At 43.1% G+C, this 12418-nt stretch overlaps 1 protein-coding gene and 1 long non-coding RNA gene across 3 annotated transcripts in view; one reads left to right on the forward strand and one right to left on the reverse strand.

Annotated features, from left to right (window-relative positions):
- LOC102945825 (zinc finger protein 436) overlaps window positions 1–12418 on the forward strand; it is a 1196575-nt gene that overhangs the window by 446035 nt on the left and 738122 nt on the right. The window lies entirely within an intron of this gene.
- On the reverse strand, window positions 9897–12378 carry LOC122462987. The gene is made up of 3 exons (XR_006285909.1): window positions 12275–12378; window positions 11291–11364; window positions 9897–10945 (listed from the first exon to the last, which is right to left on the reverse strand). It is a non-coding gene; the product is annotated as an uncharacterized LOC122462987 (long non-coding RNA).

Consider the following 12418-nt stretch of genomic DNA (forward strand, 5'->3'; position numbering starts at 1 on the left):
CCTTGTTTAAAGAAGAGCACTGGAAGTTAGGAGACCTTGGTTCTGTGTCTCCATTGACTTGCTGATGGACCACTGTGAAATTGTTTAAGTTCTTTGTTCCTCAGTTTCTCCGTTTGTAAAAGACAAAAGGCCAGATTTCTCAAGGTATTTAGGTGCCTATTGAAATTTCCAGAAGCACCTCGGAACCTACAACTCATTGATTTCTGTGGATATTAGGTGCCTATGTCCTTTTAATAATCTCACTAGGTGACTAAATACTTTTAAAAATCTGGCCCTAAGTGGCTGCCCAAAGTTAGGCAACTACGTCCACATTTAGGCAACCTAATAGGTGGTCTAAGATACAGAAGTATAAAGCACCAGAGGCTAGAGACATTCAGACGTCTGAAGATAGGCAGATAGGCACCTAGTGGGAATTTCAGAAGTACCTACGCAGGTTAAGCACATAACTCCAATTGAATTCAATGGGATTTAGGGGCCTAGGCCTTTGAAAATCCCACTAGACACCTAATAACCTTTGAAAATCTGGTTCTAAGACACTTTGGTGCTTTTGAAATATCTGCCTCTAGTCTACACAAAAAGTTGTACTGACATAATGAAAGGTGTGATTTTATACCAATTTAGCTAAAACAGTGCAACTTTGTGTGTGGATATTATATTGGTTTAAACCGCATGTATATCAATTTCCAGGTGCAAACTGAACTGATATAACCAGTTTTCAACCTAAGAGTCCACAAAAGTTGCAGTGGACTAAATAAACATATTGAAGTTAAGTTGCTGCGTCTTCTCTGTATAGACAAGCCCTAGGGCCAGATTTTTAAAAGTATTTAGGCACCTAGTGGAATTTTCAAACCTTCTAGTTGCCTAACATCCATTGAAATCAATGGTTTAGGTACCAAGGTGCTTTTCAAAATCCCACTAGGTGCCTAAATATCTCAACTAATCTGGCCCTAAATCACTTTTGAAAATAGGATTGACAGTTAAATTTTCAAGTGCAGCTAATTGACTAAAGAGCCAATGAGACTTAAGCTCCTAAGTCACCTAGGTGCTTTAGGAAATTTTACCCTAAGGCTCCCTAGTGTGCTTGAATGTAGTATAGTTTGAATTCTAGGGACTTCAATGGAAGTTAGACACCAAGGTGCTTTTGAAGATCCTGCTAGGCACCTGTTTGTCTCTTTAGCACCTTTATACCTTTGAGGATCTCAGCCCTAGTGCTTAGCTATCCAGTTCCACCGGGCTGTCATTGTGCTCATGAAATCCTGAATTGCTCAGAGCATTTGCCATCCACATGGGTGTGAAAATTACTGAGCAATATCAGGCATCATCCCGGTAAATACAATGGGAATTTGCTGGGCTAAGGACTGAATAAAATTTAAGTCAGGGGTAAAATAATTGCTGAAATTATGCACCTGATCTCCCTTCCCCTTCCAGAGATTTAGGCTGGGATTTTCAAAGGCGACTAAGGGAGTTAGGTTTCCAACTCCAATTTAAATTAATGAAATTTGGGCACCTAAATTCCTTTAGGCACATTTGACAATACCAGTCCACTTTGGCATGGACTTAATTGAGGCAGGACTGGCCCCTAAAGCAGAAACTACTCCCCATAATAGTATAATACATGTGAGAAGAGAATCAGGATCTGTGACTTTATGGCCCTCACCTCCGTGAAAGATTCATGATAACATCGCTAGGCTTGGCAACATGGACACCCCATTCTAAATGATAGGTCAGAGCTCCTAAATGTAAATGAGCTGCAAAGATGAGAGCATGTGTGTTTGTGGCTAGAATACAGAAATTGTGACTTGTTCCAGTTCAGAGCCAGTGGGCAGATTCCATACGCCTTAGGGTGAAAATCGTCCTGTGCAGAGAAGTACTTACCTTACACCTAACCCTCACAGTATCACTTAAGAAGGTCTTCAGTAGTGCACTGGGTGAATTCGATTCCTCATCTCAGCATGGGACACAGGACCAAAGACATAGGTTGATAGAAATCTACAATTGATATAGTGAGTTGATGACCTGTATGATATGAATTAATAAGTCTTTGCTCACATTGTGGTGGAGAAATATCAACATTGCATTTGTCACCAGTTTGCACCCTGTTGTTGGAGTCTAAGGAAAGCATCTGTAACAGTGACCAGTGCCTGGTGTTGGAAGAGTCCTACACATGGGTCTAATCTGGTGAATAAATGTGGACAGGCCAGGGTAATACTTATGCTAAGCTCACTGGCTTCAGCCAAGTCTTTGTTTGACATGAGTGTTGCTTGCGAAATTCGTCCATGGGGAGAGACTTGTTTAAAGAATGCTTACAGCAGCTGGGTAAGACAAAGGTGTTTTGTACTGTGTTGAAGGACATAGATAAAAGGAAGTTAATCAGTACAATACATAAAAGGTATTGCCAAAAAGTCCCTGTATTGTGAAAAACAGAAAAGTCCCTATATTTGAGTGGTACAATCCAAATAAATAAACCAATTGGAAAAGGAACACGATGACATGAAAGTAGCCTGGACAGAAAAAGTTTTGTAAACTGAAGCCTGCACATGTATATACTATGGGTAAGGTAAGACACAACGCTTAATGTTGATTAATGCTTAATGTTGGACACAGTGCTTAATGTTGGGCCAAAAGAAATCTGATGAGGCTCAATAAGGATAAGTGCAGGGTCCTGCACTTAGGACGGAAGAACCCAATGCACCGCTACAGACTAGGGACCGAATGGCTAGGCAGCAGTTCTGCGGAAAAGGACCTAGGGGTGACAGTGGACGAGAAGCTGGATATGAGTCAGCAGTGTGCCCTTGTTGCCAAGAAGGCCAATGGCATTTTGGGATGTATAAGCAGGGGCATAGCGAGCAGATCGAGGGACGTGATCGTCCCCCTCTATTCGACATTGGTGAGGCCTCATCTGGAGTACTGTGTCCAGTTTTGGGCCCCACACTACAAGAAGGATGTGGATAAATTGGAGAGAGTCCAGCGAAGGGCAACAAAAATGATTAGGGGACTGGAACACATGGCTTATGAGGAGAGACTGAGGGAACTGGGATTGTTTAGTCTGCAGAAGAGAAGAATGAGGGGGGATTTGATAGCTGCTTTCAACTACCTGAAAGGGGGTTCCAAAGAGGATGGCTCTAGACTGTTCTCAGTGGTAGCTGATGACAGAACGAGGAGTAATGGTCTCAAGTTGCAGTGGGGGAGGTTTAGGTTGGATATTAGGAAAAACTTTTTCACTAGGAGGGTGGTGAAACACTGGAATGCGTTACCTAGGGAGGTGGTAGAATCTCCTTCCTTAGAAGTTTTTAAGGTCAGGCTTGACAAAGCCCTGGCTGGGATGATTTAATTGGGGATTGGTCCTGCTTTGAGCAGGGGGTTGGACTAGATGACCTCCTGAGGTCCCTTCCAACCCTGATATTCTATGATTCTATGATTCTATGATTGGACGGTCAGATAACATGTAAAGGTATAAATATGCTAGAGTGTAAGGGAATAGTCAGACCCTTGTAGGAAAAATCGACAGTGACTACGTCCCCAAGAAAAGGTAATTGGGCAATATCTTTTTCTGTATATCTGTCATTCATTGCTTTTATGGTAATTGTAACATGCAGGGCCTTGCTTTTGGTTCAAAGAAAGGTTTGAATGAATAAACCTGACTGTTTCAGTCTCGAGTGTATGGTAATCCTCACCAAATGCTCGTCCTTCAGAAAGAGCTGTAAGAGGCCACATGCAGAAGCAGTTATGGGAACAGCCTGCCCATACTGGAAGTTTCTTCTGTTAGTACAAGCAAATGTGAACAAGAACAAATGTAATGCATGATAGCAACTGTGAGCTGAACAGAAAGTTCAGCCACCCACGGGATCATAAACTGTTCCTCAGAAAGTAGCTCATGTGTGACTTTTTCACATGACCTCAGAAAGGATGTAAACATTCTGTGGAGAACTAATCATAAGGGAGTTTGCAAACATACAAAATAACTCTTCCTCTCCCAAAGACCTTGTATATTCCATCAATATCTGAAGCAACCACCGAACTTGATCTGAGGTTAGAAAATTATTTTAACTTTGTTAAAAGGGTATTATCTAGACCATCCCTGACAGTGTTTGTCTAACCTGCTCTTAAAAATCTCCAAAGATAGGGATTCCACAATTCATAGGGATTCTCTAGACAATTTATTCCAGTGCTTAACTACCCTGACAATTCAGAAGTTTTTCCTAATGTCCAACCTAAACTGCCCTTGTTGCAATTTAAGCCAGTTACTTCTTGTTCTATCTTCACAGGTTAATGAGAACAATTTACCTCCCTCCTCCTTGTAACAAACTTTCATGTACTTGAAAACTGTTATCACGTCCCCCCTCAGTCTTCTCGTCTCCAGACTAAACAAGCCCTTTCCCTCCCCCCCCCCCCCCCAATCTTCCCTCATAGGTCATGTTTTCTAGACCTTCAATCATTTTTGTTGTTCTTCTCTGGACTTTCTCCAATTTGTCCACATCTTTCCTGAAATGTGGTGCCCAGAACTGGACACAATATGCCAGTTGAGGCCTAATCAGCGCGGAATAGAGCAGAAGAATTATTTCTTGTGTCTTGCTTACAACACTCCTGTTAATACATCCCAGAATGATGTTTGCTTTTTGTTTTGAAACAGTGTTACACTATTGACTCATGTTTAGCTTGTGATCCACTATGGCCCCAAGATCCCTTTCCACAGTACTCCTCCCTGGGCAGTCATTTCCCATTGTGTATATGTGCAACTGAGTGTTCCTTCGTAAGTGGAGTACTTTGCATTTGTCTTCATAGAATTTCATCCTATTTACTTCAGACCATTTCTCCAGTTTGTCCAGATCATTTTGAACTTTAATCCTATCCTATCTATCTAATTAATCGTCTTCTTAGTGTCCAACTTGGTTCTGAGTGCTTACAGTTCACTACCTTACAAACGAGGTATTTTTTTAAAGGAATTCAATATTTTTAACATAATTTACTGTGAAAGGCATACAGTTCCCTGCAAGCCAATAAGGTCTCGTTGGTACAAGGAAAGTCTTGAAAGTCTTGAAAGTAGGAGGAAAGTCTTGAAAAGATTAACTCTACCATTCAGCTGAGATGAGTCCTTCTTTTTATGGAGAAAATAGAATATCACGGCTGTTTTCATCATTTTCATTATGATAAAGGACAGGCAAGTAGATTTTGTCAATCAGGTGTTTTAACTGTTCTGGAAATTTTGCTAGGTTCAGCTCTTTCCATCAGTAGAGACTGAATACAAAGAGCCAGATCCTCAGTTGGTCTAAATAATCGTAGCTCCATTGAGAGGTCTGCTGAGAGAAATTTGGAGGCCCGGTAAATTATGTTTTCCCCCTCCCATTTCACCCTAAATAGATAGTTTTACGGGGGCACTGAGCTCAGGACCTCAGTACAATCGTTCCACCTTCCCTCTCTCATCAGCCCTGTCTACTGATAATTCACACCAGCTGAAGGTTTGCCCAGTGAGAAGATTTGCTGAATGATGAGTTGCAGTAAGTTCCATTTTTTAAAAATGTTTAAAAATTTTACTTATTTTCCTCACTTTACTCATGTGAGTGGAACCCTTGACTTCAAAGGAATCATTCATGTGAGTAAATTTAGGCATTTTTATTTTATATATGTCTATATATGCAAGTTTATTTATGTATTAACTGTTTGCAGAATCAGGGCATTAGTTGTTATTCATAGGATATTATTCATAACAAAATTAATGGTTTATATTGAAGAAGGAGAAAATATAATTGTTGATTGGACGTGTTGATTAGACTTTGATACAAAATATTTAAGGCTGGGATTTTCAAAGGTGTCTGAGGGAGTTAGGCACCCAACTCCATTACATTTCATAACTCCCTTCGGATCCTTTGCAAATTCAAATCCAAATAGGGAAGGGGACTAAATTTAAGTTATAAATTAACCTGACATTGTAACTTTAATGAAAACTCAGAACACCCAAAACAAGCAATCAAACAAAAATTCAGAACATTCACTGTAAAAGTCATTGACAGATTTCAAGTTAGGGACAACTTTTTCAAAAGTGGCTTCTAATTCTGAATGCCTCAAATTTGAGACCTCAGCATTAATCCATCTGTGAAGGAAACTTTTGGCCAGCACTGGGAACCTGATATTTTTTTCTGAAGGTTTTTTAGAAGCTCGGCATATTACAGTTTTGCTGTATTTGTGGGGCTTGCGGTCTGTTGCTTAGCACAGGTGTCTAGGAGTGAGGGTACCTGGATTCTGTGCCGAGCTCTTTCAGGGATGCATAGAATAGCTGTTGTATCAAAGGAACAGGAATCAGTACACTTGGGTTCTATTCCCATTCTTTGAGGGGAGTTAGGATCGTGGTTGGAGCAGAGCGGGGGCTGAGAATCAGGGCTCCTGGGTTCTACTAACGGTTCTGGTTGAGAAGTATGTTTGACTGACTAAATGTGGAGAAGAATTGCAGACTCCTGGCGCAGCTGGTCAAAAATGTTTGAAATTCACAGTTTTGATGAAATTCTTCATCAGAATTTAAAATTCTGATAAAAAAGGGATGCATTTTTTGTGATTTTTTTTAGGAAAATTGCTTCCTTTGTTCTTTGGTCTTCTCTGGCCCTGAGCTTTGCTGTAATTGGCTCATTGCATGACCTTGCACACCCCAGTATCAATTTGTCAAAGGAGGTTGCAACTGACTCATTTTCAACCACCAAAAATGAATGCTGGTTTATAGATGTAAATGGTTATTTATGCTCCAAAATTGAGTAGCTGTCCTCTGAACTGCAACTTTGTATTCCATCCCCACTCCAACTTGGGACTTCAGCAGGCTTAGAAACTGAGACTTTCTGCACAAAAAGAATTAAGAAAGGAAGACTTGTGGCACCTTAGAGACTAACCAATTTATTTGAGCATGAGCTTTCGTGAGCTACAGCTCACTTCATCGGATGCATACTGTGGAAATTACCACTATACATACAGACACCATAAACAATAGCTCCTCCCACCCCACTCTCCTGCTGGTAATAGTTTATCTAAAGTGATCATCAAGATGGGCCATTTCCAGCACAAATCCAGGTTTTCTCACTCTCTGCCCCCCCTCAGACAAACTTACTCTCTTGCTGGTAATGGCCCATCCAAAGTGACCACTCGCATCACAATGTGTATTATAATCAAGGTGGGCCATTTCCTGCAGGAATCCAGGTTCTCTCACCCCCTCACCCCCCTCCAAAAACCACACACACAAACTCACTCTCCTGCTGGTAATAGCCTATCCAAAATGACCACGCACCTTACAACATGCATGAAAATCAAGGTGGGCCATTTCCGGCACAAATACAGGTTTTCTCACCTCCCCACCCCCATACACACAAAGACTCACTCTCCTGCTGGTGACCACTCTCCTTACAACGTGCATGAAAATCAAGGTGGGCCATTTCCAGCACAAATCCAGGTTTTCTCACACCCCCCCCCCCCACACACAAAACACACGCACACAAACTCACTCTCCTGCTGGTAATAGCCTATCCAAAGTGACCACTCTCCTTACAACATGCATGAAAATCAAGGTGGGCCATTTCCAGCACAAATCCAGGTTTTCTCACCCCCCCCCCCCAACCACACACACACACACACACACAAAACCCCACACAAACTCACTCTCCTGCTGGCAATAGCTCATCCAAACTGACCACTCCCCACAATGTGCATGACAATCAAGGTGGGCCACTTCCAGCATAAATCCAAGTTTAACCAGAAGACCGGGGGGAGGGGTAGGAAAAAACAAGGGGAAATAGGCTACCTTGCATAATGACTTAGCCACTCCCAGTCTCTATTTAAGCCTAAATTAATAGTATCCAATTTGCAAATGAATTCCAATTCAGCAGTTTCTCGCTAGACTCTGGATTTGAAGTTTTTTTGTTGTAAGATAGCGACCTTCATGTCTCTGACTGCGTGACCAGAGAGATTGAAGTGTTCTCCGACTGGCTTATGAATGTTATAATTCTTGACATCTGATTTGTGTCCATTTATTCTTTTACGTAGAGACTGTCCAGTTTGACCAATGTACATGGCAGAAGGGCATTGCTGGCACATGATGGCATATATCACATTGGTGGATGTGCAGGTGAACGAGCCTCTGATAGTGTGGCTGATGTTATTAGGCCCTGTGATGGTGTCCCCTGAATAGATATGTGGGCACAGTTGGCAACGGGCTTTGTTGCAAGGATAGGTTCCTGGGTTAGTGGTTCTGTTGTGTGGTATGTGGTTGTTGGTGAGTATTCGCTTCAGGTTGGGGGGCTGTCTGTAGGCAAGGACTGGCCTGTCTCCCAAGATTTGTGAGAGAGTTGGGTCATCCTTCAGGATAGGTTGTAGATCCTTAATAATGCGTTGGAGGGGTTTTAGTTGGGGGCTGAAGGTGACGGCTAGCGGCGTTCTGTTATTTTCTTTGTTAGGCCTGTCCTGTAGTAGGTGACTTCTGGGAACTCTTCTGGCTCTATCAATCTGTTTCTTCACTTCCGCAGGTGGATACTGTAGTTGTAAGAATGCTTGATAGAGATCTTGTAGGTGTCTGTCTCTGTCTGAGGGGTTGGAGCAAATGCGGTTGTATCGCAGAGCTTGGCTGTAGACAATGGATCGTGTGGTGTGGTCAGGGTGAAGACAGAGAATTTTGACAGAGAATATCAAGGTTTATTTGTAAGCATTTTTTAAAAAAAATATTGTCTATTTTTATTTTCACACTTGTGGGAAATTACTGTGGCATGTCAGACAACAAGGTGGGTTAGAGAATAATTATTTAATGACAACTGGTTTTTTGGGCCTTTTTTTTTTTTTTTTGGTCGGTTGACGTTCTGCGTGGCGAAACTGGCATTTCCCGACATTTACTGATAAAAATTTAACCCTTCCAAACTGAGGTAAGATAAACCCACAGGAACCTCAAATCAAGACCCCAGTGGATTTTGAAGGGGATTCAGAATAAAGTTCCAGTTCTAGTTCCAGACTGGGTAAAAACCCAGATGGGTATTTTTGTAGGCTTCTTTTTTTCTTTGTTTTTAGTACACGGGCATTCCAAAATTTTGGAAAGATTGATTTCACAAGGATTCTGCCAGTTTGAACTGAAAATATGTGAGAATAGCTTGCAAAATTTTGATGATGTCAAAACTGAATCCAGAATCTTAGTCCTGATTCACCTTTAAAATCACAGTGTGAGAGGAGGGGCATCCCCACCCCCCACTCCCTGATACCCCCTCACCCTCGCTGCGAGCATCTCAGCAAGGAGAGGAGACGTCTTTAGAAATCATGAGATTGGCTTTAAATAATAAATGTTGGGTTCTTTTGATTTGCTGTCTGGTTTTCGAGTCTTTAGGGTGCACTTTATGTTTTTATGGTTTTCTCTGTAATCATGAGTATGCCCTGGTGGCAAGAGGACTGGACTGCAACTAGGAGAATGAAGTGAGCTGTAGCTCATGAAAACTTATGCTCAAATAAATTTGTTAGTCTCTAAGGTGCCACAAGTACTCCTGTTCTTAGTTCTATTCCTGGCTCTGCCATTGGCTTGGTGAGTAACTTTGGGCAAGTAATGGTGTTAGGGGGCTGTATAGTCTGCAAGTCAATCAGGAAGTGAGTGGGTGGGTGGGTGTGTGGGCAGGGGGAAATGGAAACAGGGAATGGGGTGGGGAAATTGGAATCATGTTTAGCTAAGGGCAGGAATGGGAACAGGGACACAGGTAAGGCTCTGTGGTATCAGAGCTGGGAAGAGGGACACTAAGGAAGGAAACTGGAATCATGCTTGCTGGAAGTTCACCCCAATAAACATCGAATTGTTTGCACCTTTGGACTTCGGGTATTGTTGCTCTCCGTTCATGCAAGAAGGACCAGGGAAGTAAGTGGGTGAAGGAATAAGCCCCCTAACAAATGGCTTCTCTCTGTGCCTCAGTTTCCACATCTGTAAAATGGGGATAATGATTCTCACCTCCTTTATATAGTGCTTTGTGATCTATGGATGAAAAGAACTACCTAAGAGAGAGGGATAATGATTATGTAAAAGAAAATATGAAAGCTGATCTGTTGATTCAAACAGTTGAGATTTGAAGAAAAACAACAAATATTGTGAGACAGACATTAAAAATCATAAGAAGATCCTAGCCCCACTGACGTCAACGACAGAACTTAATTTCAGTGGGGCCAGGATTTCACCCTACATTGTCCAGAATTTTATCTTAACCCAACATTCAAACCCTTTGAGGCTTGCCTGCTGTCTAGGGCCAGACCTTCAACTGCCAATTTACAGTAGATTAGCATCCGGTCTACCAAATGTACTTAAAACACACGGATGTGCTATGTACAATTAATATCGCTTCATAAAATAACATGGAACTGGTTAAGATTTTGTGTCATCTGATTTACCTAATATTCACATAAAGATCATTGTAAGCGGTCACTCACTGATTCACATAAGCAGTGTCCATGTTTCCATTGAATCTTGAGCCCATTGAGTTTCGTGAGTGTAAATTCTAACGTTTCCACGCACTCACAGGTGTTAGAATCATGAAGTGCCTCCGAAATGTGGTGCTTTTGTGGATAGCTATCACTTTGGGCCTGGTGGAGGCTGTTTTCAAAATGGTAAAGGTTATAAAAGTGATATGTACAAGGAAGATTAAGTCCACAAATCGTTCTCAACCAATTTAGTTTATTCTGTGAATTCTACTTTTGTGAGACACTATGCACTTGATCAGTCTGGATTTATTTACTGTTGGAATACCTAGATAGTACAATAAATTAGATTAGATAGATAGATGTGTATGGGGACACAGAGAGAGATAATTTTTGTTAACTGTGATCTCCATACAGTTAATACACCTTCATTTCCCCTGATACTTGAATAGAATTTTACTGATAGCTTTGGTTTCTCTTCGCAAACATGGATGTTTCAAATGGAATTTCTAGATTGTGCTTCACTGGACCATCGGAGCACCTGAAACAATTCAGGAAATATCATTTGATGGTTCACAAGGATAAAAGAATAATTCAAGTTACTGATTTCACAACATACTCAACTCAGCGTACAGTGATAGCAAGACATAGAAACACAGCAATTAATGTGAATGAGGGACCTGATCACCTCATACGATATGATTTTTATTGTGCGCTTTTTGTCTAATATGCAATATAAATCCCAGGCTCATGGTTTGAGGATCTGAGTATTTAAATTAAAGACTTATTTATCCTTCCTATGGAGTGATTATCAAGTTGGGATACAAGCTTGGGTACTGATGTTACAAAGGGACATTGGACCAAATTCACATCTGGTGTAACTCACTTGACTTTGGAGAATTTGCCCTAGTGTCTCACAGGAACAGAGTGGGTGGACAAAAATCTCCTTCAACATGAGCCCTATATAAATACAAAAGAGGGATATACATTACACTTTAAAGTAAGAGGACTGCAGTTACAGTGCAATGGCCCTCTGAGCTGAGCAGTGACTGTGCCTAAGGCTGTGACTTCCTCTGCCTCCATCAGAGGGGAAGGGCCCGTCCCCCTCCCTGCACCCAGACGGGGCCGGTGGCTGAGCTGAGAACCCAGCTCCCACCCCAGAGCAACCAGCTCAGGATGGCACTAACTCTCCTTCTACTTGTGCTGGATAAGTGACCTCCCTCGGCCCGCTTCCCTCTGTCTGTCTGTCTGTCTGGAGATCCCCCCATCCCAGCATCCCTCCTGCCCTCTGCACCCCCATCCCCTCCCTGGAGTTCTCACCTCTTCTCTTCTCTTCTCTCTCCAGATTCTCCCCAGGCCGGTGTCCCCTGCAGGTAACAACCTCTCCTCTCCTTGCTGAGATGCTCGCAGCGAGGGTGAGGGGTATCAGGGAGTGGGGGGTGGGGAGCCCCCTCCTCTCACACTGTGATGTTTGGAATTGCAAGGAAGGGGGGATCCCTGGGTGCCCCCCGTGTCATCCCCTGGGTGGGTCAGGCTGCCCCGTTCACAGGCGCCTCCTATGAACCTGCCCCAGCAGCAGCTACGGTCCAGAGCCACTTCCGTGGGGGTGGAAGAGCAACCCCAGCTGACGCCTGCTTGTGGGGTCCATTTGGTGGGTCCCAGCTCAGGCCGTAGGGGAGAAGATGCCCCCATCCCCCTGGGCGCTACCTTATTGGCAGCCTCAGCAGAGAGAGCGAGCTCTGGAGGGGCCATGGAGACTGACCTCCCACCTCCCCATTACAATGAGTCCCCCCAAGCCAGAGGCCCATGGGTGTGGGGCTGTGTGTGGAGGGGGGGCCTCTCTCTGCCCCAGCTCTGGGCTCCCATCCACAGAGGACTCAGGGCTGGGGGGGCAGATCCAGCACCATCCAGCGGGACATTAAAAGCAGGATCTGCAGAGACCCCAGAGGAAACGTGGTGGGTGGAAAAACTCCCCCCTGCCTTCCCCACATGCGGCCGAGCTTCCTCATGTCTC

This window comes from Chelonia mydas, chromosome 14, assembly GCF_015237465.2.
Source record: "Chelonia mydas isolate rCheMyd1 chromosome 14, rCheMyd1.pri.v2, whole genome shotgun sequence".
NCBI lineage: Eukaryota > Metazoa > Chordata > Testudines > Cheloniidae > Chelonia > Chelonia mydas.